This window comes from Mirounga angustirostris, unplaced genomic scaffold (genome assembly GCF_029215605.1).
Source record: "Mirounga angustirostris isolate CCGP_5_RB_7025 unplaced genomic scaffold, mMirAng1.0.hap1 SCAF_9, whole genome shotgun sequence".
Taxonomy (NCBI): Eukaryota; Metazoa; Chordata; class Mammalia; order Carnivora; family Phocidae; genus Mirounga; species Mirounga angustirostris.
The window spans coordinates 38,297,202-38,322,669 of NW_026991717.1; the positions used below are offsets into that span (position 1 = coordinate 38,297,202).

Below are 25,468 nucleotides of genomic sequence, written 5' to 3' on the forward strand. Positions count from 1 at the left end.
GCATTCCACTGTGTCCTTACTGATTTTCTGCCTGGTAGATCTGTCTATTTCTGAGAGAGGGATGTTGAAGTCTTTAACTAGGAGAGTGGATTCTTCTCTTTCTTCTAGCAGTTCCATCTGTTTCACCCCATATATATTGACACTCTATTGTTAGGCACATACATATTAAGGATTGTTTCATCTTCCTGGAGAATTGATCCATCTATTGTTATATAATGCCTCTCTTTATCCCTGAAAACCTTTCTTGCTCTGTAGTCTTATCTGGTTGAAATGAATATAGCTACGCCAGCTTTCTCTTGATTAATGTTATCGTGGCATATCTTTCTCCATTCCCTTACTTTTAATCTATATATGTCTTTTTATTTACAGTGGGTTTTTCCATAGATGACATAATTGGGTCACATTTTTTCATCCACTCTGATAATCTGTCTTCTAGTTGGTATATTTAGACCATTGACATTTAAAACGATTATGATATACTATAATTGGATTAATATCTACCATATGTATTACTGTTCTCTATATGTTATCCCTGTCCTTTGTTCCTATTTTTGTCATGTACTCTTTTTCTGCCTTTTGTGGTTTTAACTGAGCAATTTATATGATTCTACTTTCTCTCCTTTCTTAGCATATCAGTTATACTTCTTTTTTTTTATTTTACTTTTTTAGTGGTTTCCCTAGAGTTTGCTATATATATTTACAACTAATCCAAGTTCACTTTCAAAAGACACTACAGTTTCATGGAACTGCAAGTACTTTATAATACCCAAGCATTCTTAATTCCTTCATCCCATGCGTTGTGTCATTGCTGTCTTTCATTTCACTTACACATAAGCTATAATCATTGAACACATTGTTGCTATTATTATCTTAAGCAAACTGTTACGTATTAGGTCAATTCAGAATAAAAAATAAATAGGGGCACCTAGGTGGCTCAGTTGTTAAGCGTCTGCCTTCAGCTCAGGTCATGATCCCGGGGTCCTGAGATCGAGTTGGGCTCCCTACTCAGCCGGAAGCCTGCTTCTCCCTCTCCCACTCCCCCTGCTTGTGTTCCCTCTCTTGCTGAGTCTCTCTCTGTCAAATAAATAAATAAAATCTTAAAAAAATAAAAAATAAAAAATAAATAAAAGTGTTTCTTCTGCCTTCACTTATTCCTTCTCTAACACTCTTCTTCCTTTCTTTACATGGATCCAACTTTTTGACCAAGACATTTTCCTTCTCTGTGAAGAACTTCTTTTAAAATGTCTTGCAAGGCAGGTTTACTGGCAACAAATTCCCCTCATTTTTGGTCTGAGAAAGTATTTCTCCCTCACTTTTGAAGGATAATTTCCCAGGATACAGAATTCTACGTTAACAGGGTTTTTTCTCAATATTTGAAATATTTCACTACACTCTGTTCTTATCTGCACGGTTTCTGAGAAGAAGTTGAATGTAATTATTTTTTTTTAAAGATTTTATTTTTATTTATTTATTTTAGAGAGAGAGCATGAGCAGGGGAAGGGGCAGAGGAGGAGGGAGAGGGACAAGCAGACTTTGCGCTAAGCACAGAGTCCAATGTGGGGCTCCAGCTCACGACCATGAGACCGTGACTTGAGCCAAAACCAAGAGTCAGATGCTTAACTGACTGAGCCACCCAGGCGCCTCTCCAATGTCATTCTTATCTTTGCTCCATCATAGGTAAGCTGTGTTCCCCCCTGGCTTCTTTTAAGACTTTATCATTGATTTTTTTGCAGTTTGAATATGATATGCTTATTGTGGGGTTTTTAGGGGGTGGGGGTGGATTTATCCTACTCGGTGTTCTCTGAGCTTCCTGGATCTGTGTTTTGGTGTCTGACATTAATGTCAGGAAATTTTCAGTCATTATTACTTCAACCATTTCTTTTGTTTCTTTCTCTCATTGTCTAGTATTCCCATTATGTATATGTTACACCTTTTGTAGTTCTCCACAGTCCTTGGATATCCCATTTCGTTTTTGCAGTCATTTTTTCCTTCACTTTTCAGTTCTGGAGGTTTCTACTGACATATCCTGCAGCTCAGCAATTCCTTCCTCAGCCACGTCCAGTCTATTAATGAGTATATCAAAGGCATTCTTCATTTCTGCTACAATGTTTTTTATCTCTACCATTTCCTTTTGATTCTTTCTTAGAATTTCCATCTCTCTGCTTAGATGACACTTCTGTTCTTGCATGTTGTCTATTTCATCCATCCGTGCCCTTAGCATGTTCATTATAGTTATTTCAAGACCTAGTCTGATCATTGAAACATCTCTGCCAGATTCGAGTCAGCTTCTCATGCTTGTTCTGTCTCTTCAAACTGTGTTTTTGCCTTTGAGTACTCATTGCAATTTTCTATTGAAAGCCAGACATGATGTGCTGGATAAAAGGACCTGTAGTAAGTGGTGTGGTGGTATAAGGTATATGCGGGGGAGGAGGAACCTCGGAGCCAACGATGAGTTCTGAGTCTTTTAGTATAAGGTATATGCGGGGGAAGAGGAACGTCGGAGCCAACGATGAGTTCTGAGTCTTTTAGTGAGCCTGTACTTTGCACTGAACTTCATAAGTGCTCCCCAGTTTTTTCCCCTCTTTAAGTGGAACAGGGTGGCTAAAGCTGGCTGGAGATGGGTATTTCCCTTCTTCCATGTTGGTTAGGGTCTGATAAAATCACAGCAAGCCAGGCTCAGGAAAAATAGTTTCTCCTGAGGGCCCGTGTTAAGAACAAAGTCCTCTGGCATATTTCAAAATGGTTACTTTTCCCCTCCTCCTGCTATAAGTGTGAATAGATCTGTCTCTGACACTTGCTGTGAGAACCTGGTAGAGCTTCTGGAGGTAAAGTTCACAACAGTTTGGTGCCTCTCTCAGACTGGGCACCCTTGGAGTTCCTAAACCTCAGACTTGTTCACACTGGCCCTCCAGAAATCTAAGAAGTACAGTTTTCCCACCTAGCACTGGTTCCCCTCCCTACCATGCAGGGAGGTTCCTGCTCTGGTAAGTTGTGAGCATCCATCTGTCTGTATCTCCAATTTTTGGAGCAGTGGTTTGCCCTGTGTCCTCAATTCTTTGGCAGATCTAAGAACAGTTGTTTATTTTCAGTTTGTTCTATTTTTACTTGTTAGGAGAAAGCGTAGACTTCCAAGCTCCTTACTTGCTGGACCAGAAACTAGAAGTCTCTCTTTTGCTTATTGGTTTGCATGAGTTACTTGTATGTTCTATTTTTTTTTTTTTTGTATATTCTATGTATTAATTCCTTATCATTTTTATTTATTTATTTTTAAATGCCTTATCCTTTTTAGATTTACAAATATCTTCTCCCATTCTATCAAGTATTGTCCGTGGTATCCTCTCTTGAACAGAAGTCCTTAATCTTGACATCATCGAATAAATCATTTTTTTCCTTCTGGTTTGAGCTTTTGAAGTTTTTTTTTTTTAAAGATTTTATTTATTTATTTGAGAGAGAGAGTGAGAGAGAGAAAGAGCACAAGAGGGGGAGCGGGAGAGGGAGAAGCAGACTCCCTGCTGAGCAGGTAGCCTGATGCGGGACTCGATCCAGGGACTCCAGGATCATGACCTGAGCCGAAGGCAGTCGTTTAACCAACTGAGCCACCCAGGCGCCCAAGCTTTTGAAGTTTTATATAAAGAGTCCTTCTTCCAACACAGGTCCCAAAGATGCTCTCTTATATTTTCTTCTATTAGAGTTTTATTTTTATATTGAGGTCTTTTGTAATTCAGAGTGTATCTTTTTATTTGGTGTCAGGCAGGGATCCCATTTATTTTCTCCATGTAGTCAGCTGGTTTAATCTGTCTCTTCTTTATTGATTTGTGATGCCTCTCACACATATACTCCTGGTCTGACTTTGAGTTTTCCATTGTGTTCCATGATCTATTGGTCTGTTTTTGTGCCAAAACAATGTTGTTGTTTTGCTTTGTTCAGCTTCGTATGTGGCTTTGTAGTGTGCTGTCCTTTGCTTTTCTTTTGCAAGGTTGACTGAGTCCTGTTTGTCCCTATACATTTTAGAATGAGTTTGCCAACTTCCTGGAAAACACACCTGGAGTTTTTATTGGGATTTCACTGCACATGTAGATTAACTCACGAAGAACTGATGCCTGTGTAATAGTAAGGTGTTCTATCTAAGAGTGTGAGATTTCCCTCCATTTATTCAGGTTGGTTTCTATGTCCTTTATTAAAGTTTAAAGTTCTCTCTGTAGGTTTCTTGTATATTCTTAGTCAAGTTCATTCCTAGACATTGTACATGCTGTTTTGATCCCTTTCTCCCAGAAGTTGGTTACTGCTGGTGGAGAGAAATGTTATGGATTTCTTTTCTTTTCTTTTTTTTTTTAGATTTTATTTATTTGAGAAAGCGAGAATGAGAGAGAGAACGCATGAGAAGGAGAAGGGTCAGAGGGAGAAGCAGACTCCCCACCGAGCAGGGAGCCCAACGTGGGACCCGATCCCGGGACTCCAGGATCATGACCCGAGCCGAAGGCAGTAGCCCAACCAACTGAGCCACCCAGGCGCCCCCTTTAATTTTTTTTAAGATTTATTTATTTATTGGAGAGGGGGAGAGAGAGAGGTGGGGGGAGGTCACAGAGGGAGAGGGAAAGAATCTCAAGCAGACTCCTCACAGAGTGCCAAGCCCCACAGGGAGCTTGATTTCACAACCCTGAGACCATGACCTGAGCTGAAATCAAGAGTCCAACGCTTAGCCAACTGAGCCACCCAGGTGCCCCAAGGATTTCTTTTTTTAGGTTAATCTCGTATCTAGTGATTTGACTGAACTCTTTTAATAGGTTTAACAATCTGTCTGTTGATTCTCTTTGCGTTTCAAGGAAAATGAAAATACTATCTTTATATAATAATCGTTTTTATCTCTTCTCATCCTTATATCTCTTATTCCTTCTTCCCTGATCCTTTTGTCAGGAATGTCCATTATTAGGTACCGAATAGTAGCACTATAGTTGGATTCCGTATTTCATTCCAGATCTTAAAGAGAATGCATTTAACGTCTCTTCAATAAACAAACGTTTGCCTTAAGCTTTTGCCATATAAGTTTCACCAGGGGCACCTGGGTGGCTCAGTTGGTTAAGCGTCTGCCTTCAGCTCAGGTCATGATCTCGGAGTCCTGGGATTGAGCCCGTCAGGCTCCCTGCTCAGCAGGGAGTCTGCTTCTCCCCCTCTCTCTGCCTGCCATCCCCCCTGCTTATACTCCCTCTGCCAAATAAAAAAATAAAATCTTAAAAAAAAATACTATATTAAAAAAACCCTTCACCAAGTTAAGGATGTCTCTCCTATATCCATAAATGAGTGATGAACTTTATCATATGTTTTTTCTTCATCAGTGAATTGAGATAATTGTATGGTATTTGTCCTTTATTCATGGGGTGATTTCTGATGTAGAGCCAACTCGGAATTCCTGGAATAAATCCTACTTGATCAAAATGTATGTTTTAAATATATAATTGGATTAGTCAGCTGATATTTTATTTGGGATTTTTATATTTACATCATAGGTGAAAGGAGCCTCTTCTTTTCACTGATTGCTTTGAATCCAGATTACAATGGTTTCATAAAATGATCGGGGCAGCATTTGCTCTTTTCTGGTTTTCTGGAGAAACTTGCATAAGATAGGAATTAACTGTTCCTTGAGAGTTTGGCACAACTCCAGAAATTCATCAACTTTTATTACCGTGACCCCGCCAGCCCCACTGTTCTAGTGTTTACCACATATTTTGAAGAAGATGGTTTAAATTAACGAAAACAGGGGTGCCTGGGTGGCTCAGTCAGTTAAGGTCTGGCTCTTGGCTTCGACTCAGGTCGTGATCTTGGGGTTGTGGGATCAAGCCCCTGTTGGGCTCCATGCTCAGCGTGCAGTCTGCGAGCTTCTCCCTCTCCCTCTTCCCCACCCCCTGCCCATGTGAATAAATCTTTAAAAAAATAAAACAAGTTAATGAATACAAGTCTTACTTTCCCCAGGTGGCTGCACACAGTAGAGAAAATACACACAGCCCCTAAGAATAGTGGCACCACATACGGGGTTGAACGTCTCGGCCCAACTGTCAACCCTGTCGGTCTCTGTAGATAAAAGGGCTGCATCTTTTCCTCAAGTCCCTCCATCCTCAGCCCTCCTCAGCCCTCCTCAGCCCTCACCACATAGCTTTGAATTCAGCCTCCTGTTTTATTGACAAAAGGAAACCCCGAGGGCCTAGTTCCCTTGAATCACATCTACCTGCTCACAGTGACTGCCTGTCCACATCCAGTCATACCTCTTTCCCCCAGTCTCAGAACATTGTGCCCTTCTGAGTCCAAGGCATCCCTACGAATGTGCCCCCTTGCCCCCTCCCTTTCTCCCAGGAACCGCACTCTTTTAGACAATCCCTCTCTCTCCTGAAATTCCAACTCTCTCTCCCTACAGGGCTTCTTCTCCTTGGTCCAACAACATAATCAAATCTCACCCATCCCCAAAAAAATCCCTCCTTTGTGTGCTGTAGGACCAGCATTCTCACACGCTGCAGGTGGGAGTGTAAATTGGCAAGATCTTTCTGGGAAGCAATTTGGTAACCCGAATCAAAAGGCTGAAAAATATTTGCACCCTTTGTCCCAGTAATCCTGCCTCTAGAAATCCATCTAAGGAAGTAATCAGAAATGCTGACAAGGAGAGATGTTTAAAGATGTTAATCTCACTGTTATTTTAACAGCAAAAACTGGAAACAATCTAAAGGTTCAACAACAGGGGATGGGTCCAACAAATTGAACTTAAATATAATGCCATTTTGTGCAATCACTAAAACTATAATTTTTAAAGGCTGGTTGACATGAGAAACTGTCCATGAAAAAATAAGTGAAAACAGCAGTGTCTGAACAATATATATGGTCTGGTGCTGAATTTGTTATATAGAGAATCAGCTAACACGCCTGGAATGTTAGCTATTGTATACATTCTCTCAATCTTCACAACGTTCCTGAACAGTTAATACTGTTATCCATGTTTTGTAGAGAAAGAAACCAACCAGAAAGAAAAACATCAATATCTTGGGGGGGGGGGGGGCAGGGGAGGAACATTACTGATGAATGTTATTTTTTCATTCCCTTCCGTATTTTCCAGTACTTTAACAAGGAGGTGTTCCTTTTTGTCAAACAGAAATACTGAATCATTCTTCTTCTTTCTGTGTTATATATGCTTTATACGTAGAGTAGTGAATAATTTCAATGATACAGAGAAAATGAAAATCCTCCTCCCACTCCTGTTATGTCAACCACCAGAGACAGCCACTGTGGACAGTCTGGCTTTTGTATTTATATTTGCTGTGAAAATGTGTATGTAGACACATATATACTGAGAAAAAGCAAACGTGATCATCCTACCATGTCAATACACAACACTGCACAAGCTGACTGGTCCCAGCAGCTGCATTTGGCTCTCTGCCCCAGAGGTGCCCAGGGCCCCTTTCTGCAGGAGGCTCACGTTTAATTTTGCCAAGGGGAAAAATGGACTGTTCCCTGCCGCCCTAAGGGCTCCAGGTTTGGGGCCTGGAGAACTGGGTTCCTGTCCCAATCCTGCTATTTGTGAGCTGTGCGACCAGAGGAGAATCACTTTTTCTCTCTGGGAGCCTGTTTCTCCCTCTTTCCGAGGGAGTAACCGTTTTGCCTTGCTCACTTTAAGGGGCCATCGTGATGCTCCGAAGTGCTGATGGTGAAGTGCTGTGCCCAGAGCTTAGGGTTCCCCACATCTTTTTTTTTTTTTAATTTATTTATTAGAGATAGAGTGAGAGAGCGAGCGCAAGAGGGGCAAGGGTTAGAGGGAGAAGCAGACTCCCCGCCGAGCAGGGAGCCCGATGTGGGACTCGATCCCGGGACTCCAGGATCATGACCTGAGCCGAAGGCAGTCGCTTAACCAACTGAGCCACCCAGGTACCCAGGGTTCCCCACATCTTACTCTCCTCCCTATTTCCCAGCGGCAGGGAATCTTCAATGTGTCTCCAGTGGAGAAGGGGGCCAGAGGGCCGCGAGAGGGAAGAGAGAGACCTTGTCACCAGACAAGCACTGGAGGCCTAGAGACTCCAGGCTGGCTTTTGAGCTCTCTCCAGCTCACTCAAGAGTCTTGGGATAGGCATCAGCGGAGGAGGACTCTCTGGGTGCGGGAGCACAAAGGGGGCGCCTGGAGTGAGGTGAGGGGAGGGGGAAAGCAGTAGAAGAAGCTGGGGAAAGCGCTGGAGGCCTGAAAACGCTGCGTGGCGTCCACCTCAAAGCGCATTCTAGAGGCTCTGTAGGAGCTAGCCGGTGCGGAAGTCACGGCCCTCCTCCGCGGAGCCGCCGCCCTCTGGTGGCGGCGTGCAACAGTTACAGCTGCTCTCTCGGCCCCACCTCCCTGCGCAAGGCTCGAGGGTTGAGTTGCCACTCAGGCATCCTGCGAACAAGAGGCCCTTAGCGAGCTTCCACAGGAGACCCGAAACCTGCCAAAGGGGAACTCAGGCTTGGGTGATCCAGGACTGGAACGTGGGACTCTGGACAGCCCTACCAACTGATGCTTCCAGCAACCTCTGGTGATTGTAAAAGCAAAAGGCACCAGACAATGAAGATTTTATTCAGGCTATTGCAATAGACAGAATGTTCATTGGTGAGGACCATCCCAAAGAAAAGGGAGGGGCCTGGGGTTTTAGAAAAGTAGGTAAACAAGGGAGTCATCAGCAAGTCTTATGGGAGTAGTCAGAAAGGAGGGAGATGGTTCTCTGTGTGTCTGTGTGTCTCTGACTCCGGGGCACCCACTCAGTTACCTTTCCCCACCCAGCTTCCTCTCTCTCCCACGATCTCCACTCCCCTGCAACTTCAGCTGGCCCCTGACCCCTCATGGCCATCCCAGCCCCTGAGCCTGCTCAGCCTCCTGCCATAGAGCCTGTCAGTTAACTGCAGGTTCATCTGAATCTTTGAAGACACAAAAGACAGGCCCTGTTTTCAAGCCAGACCATGAGTCATCAACTGCAGCCCGCCTATGCCCTGCCTGGCCTCTGGCAGGCGGCCCACCCCAGCCCCTCAACTGGAGGTGGGGGGCTTCCATGATCTGCTTCTCACAGGGGCTGGGGCACGACAGTAGCCTTTGCAAGGGTCAGGAGCATGGCATCGAGCCTAAAGGAAATGAGAAGTGAATTAAAAAGACTTGGCATGTGTCATGGAATGCCATGCTAGGTGTACCGCTGGACCTCGGGGCGTGTGGACCCATTGCTCAGACTTTGCACAGCCTGGTCTTCTCACTCTCCTGACGCCCTCTGCACACCACTGCCATGACAGGCTACGGGCTGGATCTTGGGCCATCAGAGTTGGGGGAGGGACAGCCTGACCCAAGTCCAAATATCCTGGAGAAGTGGGCTCTGATCGGCATGTTCAGGTACCCACCCGACAATAATAATGTGCCCGTCTTTCCATTGAACAAAATGGCTTTCTGGTAACTGGGGAAGGGGACAGGTGGGGCACTGGAGGTAAAGGGACAGCAATGCTAGAATGAACGTCCTTACTGTACTTCTCTGCTATTTCATGTTTACCTCTCTGCTCAGGCTCTTCTTTCACCCTGACTGCCCATACCTCACCCACAACCCCTTCAGCAGGCTGGCTCTTCCCCTCCTTGGAGACTCCAGTTGGCGTCACCTCCAACTGGAAGCACCTCCTGTCCCTCCCCTCCCCCGCAGCACCCCTTCTTTCTTGCTTCCATCCCACCAGCTCCTCCCAGCTCTGAAGTTACTGGAAAGACTCAGCCTGTCTTACCCTGAGAGCCTGGGACATGGAAGTTTCTGTAACTGATTCCTGGATGAACCCAAGTTGAGGGCTTGGGTTCAGCACTGGGGTTGATTTTTCAGAAGTGGATCCCAGGACTGCCTTTCCCATGTTTCTCACATGACGCAGGGTATCCAGGGGGTTAGCCTGAGTTTCCATTCGCACTTCACCACATGCTCGTTGGACAAGTCACCTAACCTCCTAGTTTCCTAACTCCCTCAGTTTCTTCATCTGTAAAATGGGAATACTGGTAGTACCTACTTCAAAGAGCTGTTGCGAGGGACCAGTTAGATACTGCTTACCACAATTCCCGGGACAGTACGTGCTCATTATTTTATTTTTATTACTATTACTATCATCATGTGCCCCTCCCCCCACAGAACTCAGTGCTGCCCCCAGTGGCTGTGCGGAGGATGCCGCTATCGAGCCCTTCGAGATGCATAAAACAATCATCACACCATCAATAAAACAAAGGCTTAGACTTTAACCTCACTGGGATTTTGTAACAAAGGTACATATTTTAAATTTTTTGGAATTTGATAATAAAAAATATATCAAGCAGTCTAACACACTTTGGTGTATTTTTCCAGTCTTTTTTTCTTAAGAATGTTAAATGTAGTTATAATCACACTGTACATACATATATGAATTCTATTGCCCATCAGTAGCATTATATTATGCTTGCTGTGTTGTCATAGATAATGCTGAATACACCATTTCTCAACTTTTCAGGAAAGGACAAAGGATAATCTAAAAAGGTAAAACCTTTCATTTGTACAGATACAAAATGAACATGTTAAACATTGTATTTAACAGGTTATAAATCAGAGACCCAGGAAGATGACAACCAGTTTAAAGGAAAATGCAGGGGTGCCTGGTTGGCTCAGTCAGCAGAGCATGTGACTCGATCTCAGGGTCATGAGTTCAAGCCCCAGTTTGGGGTTGGAGCCTACTTGATTAAAAAACAAACTTGTGGGGTGCCTGGTTTGGACAAGTTGGTTAAGCGTGGGACTCTTGATCTCAGCTCAGGTCTCCATCTCAGGATTGTGAGTTCAAGCCGCACATTGGGCTCCACACTGGGCAGAGCCTACTTAAGACAATCTCAGGTAGGAATATACCAGATCCAGCTGGTCAGGCTACCCACCATGACTGCCAGGAGGGAACAGTTCACTTACAAAAGTGGGGTAGAAAGGGAATCCACTCTCTCAAGCAAAAAAAAAAAAAAAAAACCAATGTGGATAATACCATCCTATTTGAGAGTAATAATAACATATGCTAAAGTGTATATAGAAAAATGTACAGGAATATATACCAAACTGGTAACAGTCTTTATCTCTGGAAGGTAAAGCTATGAAGGATTTTCATTACCTTCTGGGCTTTTGCGCAACATTTGAATTATTTACCATGAACTTGTATTATTTTTATAATTTTTAAAATAAAAAAGGAAATGGCAGTTTCACATGCCACACGTTAAGCCTCTCTGGATGATTTCAGATATTCACTTAGCACTTTTCCTGAAAGAAGTACTCAAATACATACACCCAACTGCCTGAAACATAAATCAAAATCAAGAATTCAAGGAAATTGGGGCACCTGGGTGGCTCAGTCAGTTAAGCATCCGACTCTTGATTTTGGCTCCGGTCATGATCTCAGGGTCGTGAGATCGAGCCCTACCATGGGCTCCAGCGTGGAGCCTGCTTAAGATTCTCTCTCTCCCTCTCTCCCTCTGCCCACCCTCCCCCTGCCCGCTTGCACACGCTTTCTCTCTCTCTCAAAAAAAAAAAAAGAACTTAAGGAACTGCAGTGTGGCTGATTGTATTTTTCAAAGATGACCACGCCAACATATATATATATGTATGTATGTATGTATATGTATATATATATGTACATGTGTGCATATGTGTGAGCATCCCACATGTTCATCTTACAGAGTGATATTGACACATTTCTGTTGAATTTAGGAGGATGTTTGTAATGGCCCCAACCACTGGATACAGCAGAAGTGACTGAATGATTTCTGAGGTTTGGTCATGAAAGGCAGTATGGCTTCCCCTTGGCTCGTGAGCTCTCTCTCTCTCTCTCTCTCTCTCAGGGTATGCTGGCCCTTGGAACTCAGCCCCTATATTGTGAGGAAGGCCAGACTACACGAGAGGCCATGTGTGGGAGTTCTGTCCGATAGCTCCAGCCAGGTCCCCAGCTGGGTGACATCACCAAGCATAGGTGAGTAAGCCCTCAGATGATGAAGCCAAGCTAGAGACTCAAGCTTTTAAGTCTTCCTGCTGAGGCCTCAGACACTGCAGAGGAGAGACAAGCCTTCCTCACTGTAATCTGTCTGAATTCCCAATGCACAGAAACTGCAAGAGACAGTAAGGGGTTGCTGTTTGAAGCTATTCAGTTTTGGGGTAATTTGTGCGGCCGTAGTAACTGGAACATGCGGTATATGTGGAGGCCACTTAAATATACAGAATTCAACTTAAATAATTATCAGCAGTGTTAACATGTGAACATGAAATTCATAACCAATGTTTGAAAAAAGAAGACCTATGGGGGCACCTGGGTGGCTCGGTCGGTTGGTGCCTTCTACTCAAGTCATGATCCCGGGATCCTGGGATGGAGCCCCACATCAGCCTCCCTACTCAGTGAGGAGCCTCCTTCTCCCTCTCCCACTCCCCCTGCTTGTGCACGTGCTTGCTTTCTCTCTCGGTATGTCAAATAAATGAATAAAATCTTTTTTAAAAAAGAAGACCTATGTAGTCTTTGAGAAGAGAGATATGGTCATCTGAGCCTCTGAGGGAGAGGCATGCAAGCGGGGAAGCTCCTCACCTTATCTGGTAAGGGAGGCAGAAATGACGGATGTATCTGGAATCTGACAGAGAAATGTAGATTCAAAGAAATGTTTTACAATCTTGAAGGTGTCGAAGGATTAAAACAACAGGCTGTATGCTTTCCAAATCACAGAAGATAAAAAACAAATGAATCATGGTGCGTATCACAGAAGGCAAAAAAACCCCAAAACAACAACAAAAAGAAACACAAAAAAGAGAAGACATAGGCCAAAATATGAAAACAAAGCCCAAACATGAAAAGAAGACACAACATGCCAGAATGAAAATACAAAGGTATTATGCTCTCCTGATGGAAAGCCAAAGGCCCTCCAAGTGGATTAATATGAGTGACTGACTACAATGCATCTGTACGATTGTGTGTGAAGTCCAGCTATTGGAAACTGTCCTGTTGGTGGCGCCCGCGCAGTAGACAACCTCGCCTTCCCGACCGCCCCTCGCCAGTCCCGCTCTGCTCCCGGCCTTCTAGGTGCGCCGTGCCCGGCTCCAGATGGACGTGGGCAGACGCATCTCATGGAAGGGCGCAGCGAGGACAGTGACAGCCTCCGAGAGCTGTCCCTCCGGGACAGGAGGTGCTGCCCCGCGGTCCGGCTGGAGCAACAGTGAGGGAGGGTCACGCCTTCCTCCTACAGGCTTTCTGTCCAGAGGTTCTGGGTCAGTTTGGAAGGCAGGGCACACACGGGCCACAGATCGTGCCACTCTGCCTGGCCCCACTGGCACGTCATTAGGGAAAATTCCTCCCAGACTCCTGCCAACAGTTTGGCACTTTTTCTGGAAGGTTCTCGGTTTGTTTTTTGTTTTTTTCTTTTCTTTTTCTGTGTCTTAATTAGCTTTTAAATTGGAAAGTTTGGAGATGGTATACCAAGGAAGGTTGGCCTAATTCCATCTACATCAACTCGAAAATCCTACTATCTGTCATTGGTAATAGCAGAAGCTTTTTTGGAGAAATGGGTGTGTTAACATCAGGTGCTATGCTACAAGCTAGGAGGACAATAAGGAAGAAAGCCTGGCGCCTTGTCCTGGGGAGGCGCTCAGGGTCTGGTGAGGGGGTGCTGGGGAGGCAAACAAGTAAACGACTAACTTTAATACAAAGCAGAAGAAAATAAGCGCTAAATATAGGAACTGGGTGGCAAGAAGAGGGGGAGGGAGCCATGAATGCTGATGGAGGAATGAGAGGAGGCTTTATGGCCAGTTTGCAGGGCCTCGCTCTGCACTGCAACAATAAACTATAGAGGGCAGAAACTACCCACACACCCGAAGTGCTGTCAGCCCGCAGAGCCTGGCCCATCCAGGGGTAGCCGAGCCACTCTGAGGGGAAGAAGCTGTGACCCTCGGCAGGGGTATGGGGAGAGGCCACATGAAACGGGTCACACTGGGTCCTAGGGAAAGCAGCGGCCCAGGATGAGGCATCATCACGTGGGAACCCCCAGCCCCGGGGACAACCTGTGCGGTTACCTACAGTGAAATGTGGCTGATGATCGGAAGGGGTGAGCTGTGGGCATTTTCTCAGTCCCAAGTTGGGGAGGGGGCGGTTGAGTTCAGCCCCAGGAAATGTGGCTGGGTGGGTGGGTAGGTCGCAGCTAAAACGGAAGAAAAAACTAGCATTTATTGAGTGCCTTCTAAGTGTCAGCATTACAGAACACTCTAATCTTTGTAACTCTGCAAGTATTTACTGAGCACCTACTGTGTGCCAAATAGTATTTCAGACATTGGAGATAGAGTGGTAAATAAAATGAAAATCCTGGGACGCCTGGGTGGCTTAGTTGGTTAAGCATCTGCCTTTTGCCCATGTCATTATCCCAGGGTCCTGTTTCGAGCCCTGCTTCAGGCTCCCTGCTCAGCAGGGAGTCTGCTTGTCCCTCTCCCTCTGCCCTCCCCGTTTGTTCTCTCTCTCGCACGCGCGCATGCATGCTCATGCTCTCTCTCAAATAAATAAATAAAATCTTTTTAAAAAAACTAAAAAAAGAAAATTCTGCTCCTCCTGCACAAATAAACTAATATTTGACATAATTTCAGTGATAAATACCTATCACCAGTATTAAGCACTAAAAAGAAAAATAAAGGGAAACAGAATGAAAGGAGGTGCTATGGTCAAAAAGTGGTCAGGGAAGACCTCCTGGAGCAGGTGACATTGAGCAGAGACCTGAATTAGTGAGAGAAAGAGCCTTAGGACATTTAATGGGGCTTCCCCTGTCTAAAGATGGAGAAACAACCCTCAGAGAGGGGCAGTGGCTTTCCCTAGATTACAAAAGTCCTAAGATTTCTCTAGGGGAGGATGTTCCTCCTGAGATTCCGGGCTCAGGTGTTGTACTCTGAGACAGCGCCGCCTTCAGACCCTCTATTTACATACCGCTGTGGTCTCACAGACCCTTACCCCAACCCACTTGGTACCGGGTCAGCCCATGGGTTCCTTTCCTCACCCCTTTCCTTTTCTCCTTCTCCCCCCTCCCCTCCTTCTTCTCTCTCTCTCCCCCACCTCCTTCTCCTTCTTGTTTTTAGAGTTTTTTTGTCAATATACACTGAATGGTACCTAAACATAAAGGGTCAGGTGGATGAATAATTAGAGGGAGAACGCCTGAGTGGCCAGCACCCAAGCGAAGAAATGGGATGTTGCTGTCACCCCAGAAGCCCTGGTGTGTCCCTTCCCACTTCCCTGTCCTTTATAGCAATCCCTTCCTTGCTTTTCTTACCATTTCACCATCTACCTGTGTATCCCTAAACAATATAGTTTTGTCATCACAACTTTGAACTTTATATAAATGGTATGATTCTATACATGTCTTTTGTGCCTTGCTTCTCTCCCTCAGCATCAAGTTTACAGGTTCCTCCCTGTCACTGAGGGTGCTGGTCTGCAGGGACTGCTGTAACCAAGTACCACAGACACGTGACAGAAACAACAGGAACATAGCTTTTCACAGATCGGGAGGTTAGAAGTCCAAGGTCAAGCATTAGGAGGGTGGCCTCCTTCCGAAGGTCGTGACACAAGGATCTCTTCCAGGGCTCTTTCCTCAGCTTGTAGGTGGCTGCCTTCTTCCTGAGTCTTCACACTCTCTTCACATCCAGGGGTGGACTTGTCACTGTCTGAATTTCCTCTTTGTATAAGGACATCTTCATATTGGCTTAGGGCCCACCCATATGACTTCACCTATGTGAAGACCCCGTCTCCAAATATGGCCACACTCTGAAGTATGGGGGTTAGGACTTGTACATAAGAATTGGGGAGGGATACATTTCAGCCCATGACCCGGAATGTAACATAGTTCACTCATTTTCATAAGCATGATTTTCAGTCCTGCAAAGCATGAGGACAGCATGAAATACTGATCCAATCTCCCGAGGATTGGCACTTGACTGGGGCCATTACAGATAATGCTGCTTTGAACATTCTTTTGCCTGTAACTTGGTGCGCATGTACAAGAGTTTCTGCAGGCTTTACAGCTAGCAATGGAACAATGGAGTCATGGAGGAAAGTTTGTCTTCAGCTTTAGAAGCTATGCAAACAGTTTTCCAAAGTGGTTGCACCAGTTTCTCCTCGATCCAGCCCCAGACTCTCCCATCTTCATCGCTCTACTTCCTCAGCCACACTTGGTATCCTCAGACTTGTCTGCGTTAACTGGGCGGTGGTCTATTTTGCATTTCCCTGATGACTAGGGGGATTGCGTATGCTTCTGCATGGGGCATCTGAAGCTCCCATTTTGTGAAATGCCCATCCAAGTTTTACTGGTTTTAACTTATCTTTTTAATCTCTTAATCTCTTCACTTTCTACGACGCTCATGGCAATTTTATTTTAAAGGCACAGTTACCACTTTCTTGCCACTGGACTTTGGTTCGTCCTATCTGAGTCACCCCACAAATTTGTAATAACTTGACTCTAGGAGAGCAAGGCTGGGAACTTCATCCCTTCCTTCTCAGAAGTCTCTGGGCTCTTCATGCAAACATTCCCACTCTCTCCTCCAACTTCCCCCCTCCACCTGTGGACAGAGCTTCACCCCCAATTGCAGGTTCTCTTCCTACTTGATCTGTTGCTCTGCTGTGCACACAAGGTTATGATAATTGAATGAGATGATGTGCAGATGTCCAACATGGTCCCTGGAATCCTGCATGCTCTTAGAAAATGTTACTTCCTTTCCCTCTTCTTGATGCTTTGCAGGAAAGGAAGTAGAGTAACAATTACTGACTGCTACCTGAGTGCCGAGAGGTATGCCAAGGACCACTCACTGCCCGTTCATTATCATTCTCTTCTTTCTTAGTTACAAATCTTATTTAGGGCAGTAATATGCATCCTTTGCTTTTCCTGCCTTTCTCTTTCCTGATGCCTGGAACTTGGAGCTCCAGCAGCCATTTTGGACCATGAGTTGTTGCCCTAAATGGTAAAAGAGCCAGCTCTGGAGCCATCCAAGCAGACCTTGAAAGACATCTTGTCTCATGCGACAGAGAAATTAACCTCTGTCACCTTAAAGCAATAGTGATTTGGTTTTCTGGGCGCCTGGGTGGTTCAGTTGGTTAAGCGACTGCCTTCAGCTCAGGTCATGATCCCAGGGTCCTGGGATCGAGTCCCGCATCGGGCTCCCTGCTCTGAGGGGAGCCTGCTTCTCCCTCTCCCACTCCCCCTGCTTGTGTTCCCTCTCTCTCTGTGTCTCTCTCTGTCAAATAAATAAATAAAATCTTTAAAAAAAAATAGTGATTTGGTTTTCTATTATATGAGGCAGAACCTAAGTCTGATACTTAGGAAAAGCACATTTTTTTTTTGCTTGAGCTAAATTTTCCTGCTTAAAATTATTTTTGCTGGTAAGTAAATGATAGTATCTTTAAGTCTCTCCACTCAAATTTATATTTTTCAAACAGCCCATTGGGTCAGTATTTTCACACTGATATGAGTAATTGAGACATGGCATCTCAAATAGCCAAGAAGTTAGTATTCCCTATGATAAAAAGTATTCCTTACTCTTTAAAAGAAGTTGTCTTGGGGCGCCTGGGTGGCTTAGCTGGTTAAGCGTCTGCCTTCTGCTCAGGTCATGATCCCGGGGTCCTGGGATCGAGCCCCGCATCGGGATCCCTGCTCGGCGGGGAGCCTGCTTCTGCCTCTCCCTCTGCTCCCCTGCTGCTGCGCTCTTGATTGCTCTCTCTCTACCTCAAATAAATAAATACAATCTTAAAAAAAATAGGAAGTGGTGTACACATGCGTATGCACACCCATACACACACACTAATGAGGCAGCCATGTGTGATGTAAGGGCGAACACTATGGATTCTGATTGTAAGGCCTTGGATGATTCACTTGATCTTTCTGAGCCCGTTTCCTCATCTGAACATGGCGGCCTATAACACGCCTGTATTATAGGCCATTTTGAGGACAAAATGAGAGAAATGGATATAAAAATGCCCACCAGAAACGAAGCGCTCAGTAAATGGTAAAGAAGGTGGGTGTGGTTTAATTTTTTTTTAAAGATTTTATTTATTTATTTATTTATTTATTTATTTATTTATTTATTTATTTGACACAGAGAGAGAGACAGCAAGGGAGGGAACACAAGCAGGGGGAGTGGGAGAGGGAGAAGGAGGCTTCCTGCCGAGCAGGGAGCCCGATACGGGGCTCGATCCCAGGACTCTGGGATCATGACCTGAGCCCAAGGCAGACACTTAACCATCTGAGCCACCCAGACACCCCGTGTTTTAATTTTTGACAATAGGCTAATTTGGGGCAAAGAAGACTGATCTGTCCCTTAGGCAGAAGACCTTACTCCTTACTCCAGTCACTTGAGTCACCCTCCAGCCAGGCTCCCGGGGGAGAGGCCACCGACGCCCTGACCCCGAGGCCCTGGCCTGGGGTGGGTGCTGGGGGCCCCCCACCTCCCCAAAGGCAGCAACATTCGGCAGCAGTGAAGCCCGGAAGAGCTGGGTGTAAGTACAGACTCAGTTTCAGTTTTTATTTAAAGATCCTAATTTCTGGACGTTTATTTGGGGGATTACAGTGGTGGCTTAAGCTCCTTTAAGACATTCTAAGTTGAAGTCTTTCCTTCACTTGGCTGCTGAAGTTTAATTCAGTCTAATTATTTCATATGGCACCGACTATAATAGTTTCATAATTTCTAGTATATTAAGCACTTAATATGTTGTGTCATTTGAAATCACATATTAAATTCAGCAAAGCACATTTTAATGAGAGTTAAGTGGTGTGAAAATATTAATACAATGTGATGGTTCATCTTGGCGCTCATACTTTGTAGGTCTGTTCCCGATGCACAGATGCCTCGCTCACCAGGTAAGGGAAGCATTTAACTACCTGAGGCTGGGATGGGTGTCTGGCGAGACAGCAGTCATACCTTTCGCCATCTAGCACTTTACAGTGGGATTTCCCGTTGGGCCTCAAGACCCTATAAAGCAAGTAGGGAAATCCTTACTTCCATCTTTTTTTTTTTTTTAAGATTTTATTTATTTGAGAGAGAGAGAATGAGAGACAGAGAGCACGAGAGGGAAGAGGGTTAGAGGGAGGAGCAGACCCCCTGCTGAGCAGGGAGCCCGATGTGGGACTCGATCCCGGGACTCCAGGATCATGACCTGAGCCAAAGGCAGACGCTTAATGACTGAGCCACCCAGGCGCCCTCCTTACTTCCATCTTGAGAGGAGGAAACCGAGGCTCACTGCTGGCCCTCGTCAATATGGCCCTTCTTGGCTCAGAGAAGGTACACCTCCCTGTGCTGTCAGTATGACTTGGGCTGGGGCAGGGGGGTGGGGGGCCGGGTGGGGTCTGGACTCAAGGGAGGGCAGCCAGCATCCGGAGGACTTGTGACTTCTCCTCCCATCTGCAACCCCACATGGAGAAACTGACAGAACCAGGAAGTTGGCAGCCTTCATACTTGGACTTGGAGATTCTCCTTGCACCCTCTTTCCTAGTGTCCCTTCCACACCCTCAACCTAAGCACCCTGTGATCTTAGGCTACCCTGGGAATGCCAGAGAAGAGGGTCTTGAACTAATCACAATGAACCCTTCAGACAGCCACAGCTCAGCATAAGGATGCTTCAAAGGCAGGAGTTAAGGCAGAGAGAGAGAGAGCCTCCCAGAGCCTCCAATGGGACTCCTTTATTCCATCTGGGTGCTAAGTTAGCCCTTGGAGCCAGAGAGATTTGGGAGCAAATTCCAGTGTCACTGACTCGCTGTGACACTTTCCTCTCCAGGCCTAGGTTTTCCCCATCAGCAAAAGAGGAGCAACGCTCCCTTGTGCTTATCTCTGCGACATGAGAAGGAAAGAGAACATCAGAAGAAAGGGCAAGGGTTCACGCTAAGCTGAGTGAACAGGAGTGAGTGAGTCAACATTCTGTTTCCCCTCCCAGAGACACAGCTGCAACCAGGGCCTGCTACTATCAGACCCAAAGCACTGACGCCCTCTGAGTGAAGACAGTCCTCATCACAGCTGAGAAAAGGAGGGGTGGGGGAGAAAGCGAAGAAAAGGAGCACTACGACAAAAATGTTACTGTAGCAAAGAAACAGTCCCTGCAGTAGCTTTAAAAAGAGAAGCTATTTTCACTTTTTAAAAGGTTTGATTTATCCAGACAGTTACAAAATTAAGGAAAGAAGACCAAAGAAGAGTAAGGAAGTGGTTATACACTGGATATTTTTTTTTTTTTTTAAGATTTCTTTATTGGGGCACCTGGGTGGCTCAGTCATTAAGCGTCTGCCTTTGGCTCAGGTCATGATTCCAGGTTCTGGAATCGAGCCCCGCATCGGGCTCCTTGCTCCACGGGAAGCCTGCACTCCCTCTCCCACTCCCCCTGCTTGTGTTCCTTCTCTCACTGTGTCTCTCTCTGTCAAATAAATAAATAAAATCTTAAAAAAAAAATAAAGATTTCTTTATTTTAGAAAGAGAGAACACAAGCAGGAGGGGCAGAGGGAGAGGGACAGAGAATCTCAAGCAGACTCCATGCTGAGTGCAGATATCCACCCCACGACCCGAGACCACGACCTCAGCTGGAACCAAGAGTCAGATGCTTAACTGACTACGCCACCCAAGCGAACCTACACTGAGTATTTGCATACCGACCATGAACTTCCCACATACCCAGGGCCTATTCCAAACACTGCCCATGAAGCTACTCCTCTAAGGTGCTCAGGCCATTTCACATCAGCCCTGCCGTTGCTGTTCAAACAGCCCTGCTAGGCTCACAGCAGAGTCACCATCCTACAGGTGGGGAAATAGCCAGATATTTACAAAGCTCCAGGCGCCAAAAAAGAGATCTGGGGGAGAGTGAAAAGTGTGGCCTGGGCTGTGGTCCCCCCACTCCCTCCAAATGCAAGCTGGGAAGGGGCAGGATTCCAGGGCAGCACTGAGGTCAGGCATCTGGGATGGATTAGAGCTGCTCTGACCACAGCAGGGGCCAAGCCAGAAGAGCAAGGGCTCCCAGCACACAGGGATTAGGAGGCTTGGAAGGAGAAACTCCCTCTGGCCACAGCTGACCCTGCCTTTTCCCTGAGGCCACCCTCTGAGCTGTCAGCAAACACAGATCTTCTTATACCTGTCCCCCACCCCCACCCCAGCCCTGGCTTTCTTTATTGGGAGGCAAAGAAGGAAATATGAAAAAACTCATTTACACTGGAGTGTTTAGGTGGGAGAGCATACTTCAAAAGAGATCTTCCAAGAACAAGGTTTCAGTCAGAGCAGGCATTGCTCAAAGGGATTTCTAGGGCCTGAGGGGTGGATCCTTCTCCACACTCAGACGCCCTGCAGCCCCATTCTGTGTCTGGGGCCTTAGAAGCTTCTGGGCCAGGCCTGTGAACTCAGCACTTCCCTGCCCTACAATTCTGGGTAACACCTGGATACCACCAACGCCCATTTGTCCCCAGGGTCCCCAGCACAGAGGAGGCCACGGCTTCTTCTCCACATCCCTGCTTCTTCCTCCCTCTGGTGGGGTTGATGCGAATCCCTGGCTCTTCTTACTTCAAATGAATGACATATGGAAACACTCAATGCTCCCAGACTTCAGGGGAAATACTATAATAATGTTAGAGAATCCTAAGATCTCATGTCTTCACCAATATGTTTTCAATATGAAACAGCCCATTTCTTCATTGATCAAAGTTTAAAGTTGGCTCTGATCTCTCCCACTCGGAGTGGTGTGAAGCTCCACCTGACAGGTTTGGGGGAACCACTCTGCATCTCTTGAGGTCCTGCAGCGTAGGACATTCAGGGAAGACTGTCGGGACTCAGGCCACCTCAGGTCTCGGAGTAGAGGGAAGACAACAGCTCTGAGAACTAGCAGGAACTGGCTTCCCCTGAAGCTCTGAGACCACCAACCCATGCAGACATGTACTTGTTGCCTTTTAGTGTCCATCCCCTTGGGGTCTCTGGGGGCAGGATCCCCTTGCTTCTCTCCGCACTAAGTCCCTCCATCCATCTGTCCTCCAGCTTCATGTCACATCCAATCCATCTCTGCCCCTCTCATCCCCACCCTCACGCTTCCTCCACACTGGGCCTTCAGGATTCAGGGATGAGTGCTGCAGGGTTCCGCCGGTCCCAGACCCTCGGTCTGCGGCAGCCCCTGTCGGCTGTTCTCGGGGTCTTCCATGACCCAAGGATGAGCAGAATTCTCCACCCTTCTAAAATAGAAAACAAAAAGGGTGGAATGTTTCCATCTTTCTAATTATAGTCCAAAAAAGTCCTTCAGTTACCCAGTTACCAAAAAAAAAAAAAAAAAAAGGAAAGAAATCACAGCATATCAAAGCTGAGAGAGATAGCAAAGATCATCTCTAGGACAGTTTCGTCACTTTGCAGAAGCTAAAACAGGACCAGAGAGGTCCAGGGAGTTGGGCAAGGTCACAAAAACAGATGCAGGAAGGAATGGAAGCAAGAACTCAGATGTCCCTCCTCTGTGCTCAATAAGAAAAACAGACCAAAAAAACCCCACCTCTGGCTCAAAATAACACATGCCCGTGTAGCCAGAAATGGTGAACAACTTGGTCCATCTCCTGCTGGTTTTTGCAATAAGGCAGTTATGAACCCACGAGATGTACCTGTCACTGTGACACGTGTGCGCATGGACTGCGCCGAAAAGGCTCTTCTTCTAAATAAATGAATAAAAACGTGGATGCTAATTGAAGATTAGCATCATCTCCCATCAACGCTAATACGCTTTTTGGTTATTTGCAATTCCCTTTTGTAAATCTGAGGGAAACATCATTGCCCAAATTAGCTCTTTTCACTCAATAAAGGCCATATTAGCATTCTGAGGTTTGTGTTTGCTTACTGCTTATTTAGAGAGAGGTCAGATGAGAAGTTGGGCAGCCTGCACCTGATTTCCATTTCACTGAAAACAGGTGGGGGAGGGGCTCCAAAGTCCCCAAGGGTCAGGCCAGGTGCTCCCTAGCTGTGGCTTGAATCAGGCTCACAGCTGAGCCAGAGCAGGCCCTCGGGGCACCAACTACCTCCACAGTGGCCTCTCCTGCCTGAAGGACTTGCCCAGATGCGTGAAACTGACTCAGGTGGCTCCGAGGTCTTCCTCTGCCTGGTACTGCCTGTCCTGTCCTCTCAGGACTGCATCCATATCAAGTGACAGCTCAAATGTCCCCTCCCCTCCTGCCCACCTTCATGCCCCAGTCACTATCTATCCCCCAGGTTCTTCCCTTCCAGTCCGTCTCAGCACTGAACTGAGAATGCTCTGACACGTTGGCCTGGCTCCCTTTGCTGGAACCCAAGCGCCCTGCTTGTTGGCCCCGCAGCCCCGGCGCTGACGTCATAGGGGCTTGGTATTTGGTGAAGGAATGAAGGCAGGAAGGAAAGTCTGAGCTGATAAGGCCTTGGGAGCATTGTCTAGGTAAGAGAAAGGGGAGGTGCCACTCCTGGTCCCAAATATTTCCTCGCTCGAGTTCCCCTGGGAAGAGGAAATGATCGGGTTTTGCAACCAGACTTGCCTCCAGAGCTCAACTTCTTTCGCAACTGGCAGGACAATTTTGGCCTTGATTAACCAACCAGAGCTTGTTTTCTAACCTGCAAATCGAGGGGAAGGACACGGGTCGGGTTAAGGGCCCGGCCCAGTGCTGGACCAAAGCACGGTGACCTTTCCCAGGATGCCACACCCCGAGTCACACTATGGAGAGCCTGGGCCCCAAAGCATACCCCCCGCCCTTGGCTCCAAGCACGGGGCGCGGGTCCCGAGCACCCCAGGGGAAGCAGCGGCGCACCGTGGCCCACCCCGCCGCGCTGCAGCCCTCGGCCACCCTGCCCAGCCCCTTCCGGTTCACGGTCCGTGGTTCCAACTCTCGCCGGGGTCACGGGTCCCGGAGCGGGGACGACCCGACCGGCCGCTCGCAGCCGCTTCGGGGCCCCGGACCCCGAAGTTCATCATGGTCCCTCCCCTCCCCCCTCGCCCCCAGCCAAAGGCCCTGGCTCCGCCCCCGTTGTGTCAGGGGCCACTGCGCCACCGCGTTCGCGGAGGAGCCCGGCGCGCGACCCCTGGGGGCCCAATCCGGCCGGCGCGGAACAGGCGCGCGAGCCGCGCGCACCACGTGACCGAACGTGCTCCCGGCGCCCTCCGGGGGCGCGCAGAGGTCGGGCGGCCCGAGGGCCAATTTCCCATGGTCCCTTCATTTGCATACACAACGTTGGGAGGTTAGGGACACAATTAGACTTAATTTGGCCGTAATCACAAAGATACCATTACTGTATGTACGAGATACAAACAGTCATAATGCCTTGAATATTTGGGGTTTTGAACAGCGCGCAGCATAGTCACCATAACTGTAAAAGTATCGCGGTTCCTAGCTTTATATACTATCTGAGAAAGCTCGGGAATCGTGCTCGCTTCGGCAGCACATATACTAAAATTGGAACGATACAGAGAAGATTAGCATGGCCCCTGCGCAAGGATGACACGCAAATTCGTGAAGCGTTCCATATTTTGCACCAGAGTTTACCTACCCCTGGGTGCAAACACTTTGAACCTACAGGTTTTATCTTTCCTTTCACACAAAGGAAGCTGTAGTCCCAGGAGATAGAATGAGAGGAGGTGGGGCTTAGATTCTCCCTTTGCCCTGCTTTTTACGCCTGACCCCAGGCTTTGATCTTTCCCGGTGTTGCCCCTGCTTCCCCCTGCACTATCCTGAGTCCTACGGAACCTTACACTTAAGGAAACGGATTTGCCAAAGTTAACCCGCTTCAGGTCCAAAACATAACAGGACCCTAGTGCTCAAATAGACCCGAGGGGACTGTAACAGGACACGTAACAAGCAAGACTCCTCATGCTGCCTCTGAATCTTAAAAACATAATAATGCCCACTCCTTCTTAAGCATCTACCATGTGCCAGGGGCTTCCAATAGCTCAGTATTCCTGACAGCCCTGCCTTGTGAGTACTATTGTCAGCATTTTACAGGAGACCCCGGGAGGTAAAGCACCCTGGCCATGATCATATAATTAGTAAGTGGCTGCCGCAAGGCCCGACGAGACCTTTGGAGGCACAGGCCCGGAAAAGATCGGGACCCTGCCCCCATGTAATGATTGCAAAAAGTACAGTCCTACTTAGTAAGATGGGAAGCGGAGGAAAGTCCAGTAAAGTTCAGATTTCCTGCGCTGACTTTATCAATGTGTTTTGAAATAGAGGTTTCTTTCCGGGAGAAAAAATGTTGGTGCACATGCTTTGCTGGTGCCTGAGCACACTCGTAGTGGGCCCCCCGGTCTCTGCAGCCGCTGGGAGAGCAGCTGGTCTGCCTCCAGGGGCCGCACACCTCCCAGGCTCTGGGCTCCCCACAGTTCGGGCAGGCAGCAGACGCCTAGCCCCAGAGCCGCCCCAAGGCAGCGGAGGGTCCTCTCCCGGCGGGCGCTCGGAGCTGCCAAGCAGCGTTCCATCAGGGATCCATTTCTGTTCCCTTCAGTGAGGTGA

The 25,468-nt window shown here is 46.9% G+C and overlaps 1 long non-coding RNA gene and 1 other non-coding gene across 2 annotated transcripts; one reads left to right on the forward strand and one right to left on the reverse strand.

Annotated features, from left to right (window-relative positions):
• Positions 1-20,432: 20,432 nt before the first annotated feature.
• On the reverse strand, positions 20,433-24,147 carry LOC135361557 (uncharacterized). The gene is made up of 2 exons (XR_010404976.1): positions 23,504-24,147; positions 20,433-22,192 (listed from the first exon to the last, which is right to left on the reverse strand). It is a non-coding gene; the product is annotated as an uncharacterized LOC135361557 (long non-coding RNA).
• Positions 24,148-24,385: 238 nt separating this feature from the next.
• LOC123862547 (U6 spliceosomal RNA) lies at positions 24,386-24,492 on the forward strand. The gene has a single exon (XR_006795251.1). It is a non-coding gene; the product is annotated as a U6 spliceosomal RNA (small nuclear RNA).
• Positions 24,493-25,468: the final 976 nt, after the last annotated feature.